At 54.2% G+C, this 977-nt stretch overlaps 1 protein-coding gene across 4 annotated transcripts in view; it reads left to right on the top strand.

The window, feature by feature from the left end:
• Positions 1 to 658: 658 nt before the first annotated feature.
• KTN1 (kinectin 1) overlaps positions 659 to 977 on the top strand; it is a 118982-nt gene continuing 118663 nt past the window's right edge. The window contains exon 1 of one of the 4 annotated variants that reach the window (XM_045288236.1): positions 659 to 695. The gene's annotated coding sequence lies outside the window, so the exon portion shown is untranslated. The remainder of the gene's footprint in view (positions 696 to 977) is intronic. The other 3 variants (XM_045288240.1, XM_045288235.1, XM_045288239.1) reach the window with 3 other exon arrangements.

The following is a 977-nucleotide window of genomic DNA, read 5'->3' as shown; positions in this document are numbered from 1 at the left end:
CTGGCAGAATTCTGAATATCACAGCCTACTACATCGTGTTCACTTTCTGCTAGTATTTTGGAAATGCCCTAAAAAACAATGACAAAAAAACAAAAAAACAACACACACAAAAAAAACCCCAAGCAAAACAAACACGTACAACTAGAATACAAATGGATTTCAACTAGCCGACCTGTGGGGAAAATTCTGTTCTTGCTCTTTCTTCATTCCTTAGAGATGGCTCATTTCTTCCCCCTCCGGGAATTCGCGGTGAGACCTAGTTTTAGCCGCCGTTGCAGCCCACAGCCTGGAGACACCTGGATCGTTGTGAGTTGTGACCCCTGTGCGGGTTGGCGAGAGCAAGGAGACCGCAGTCTAGTATCTGGGCAGTGAGAGACCATAGGCAGTGAAGAATGATCACACATCCCATTCGCTGGCTGAGCAGGGAGGTCCCCGGCCATCCTTTTTAGCACAGAGCAAACGAGTAAGCAGGGCTCCTGACGGATCTCTCCTCTCTCCAGCTTCCAGTTACGTATTTACCGAGACAGACGCAACCGCTTCTGAGTGATTGCCTGTCCTTTCTTCGGCTCCAAGTTCGCTCTGCCATCGCAGCTAGAGTGGCCCGCAAGAGAAGTCGAAGAGAGAAACTCTGAAGACAGAGGGACGAAGAGATTATTTCGTTTCTCTGGTGCTTTCTGCAGCGGAAGCCGGGACTGGTAGGATGAAATCTAGGATCTTAAGTATAATGCAAAAAAAACCCCAAGCCCCCCAACACCGGCGGTGCTGAGCCAGGAGGACCAGGCAAGACAAGCCAGCTCGGGGGGGACACAGCGCAGGGCCTTGCATGAAGGGGATGCCGCCCAACCGGCCCCCAAGTCTGAGCGCCCATCCTCCGCCCCGCTGTGGGGCGTTATCTCGGGAGGAATCCCTCCGATCCAAAGCTCGGCGGACGCTGGGGACGTGCGACCCGGTGGCGCGGCGGCGGGGCCCGCGGCGCC

The sequence above is a fragment of the Echinops telfairi genome, unplaced genomic scaffold, assembly GCF_000313985.2.
Source record: "Echinops telfairi isolate 266 unplaced genomic scaffold, ASM31398v2 ScPeMD7_18;HRSCAF=68, whole genome shotgun sequence".
Classification (NCBI taxonomy): Eukaryota; Metazoa; Chordata; class Mammalia; order Afrosoricida; family Tenrecidae; genus Echinops; species Echinops telfairi.
This window is presented reverse-complemented; position numbering and strand designations above follow the sequence as displayed.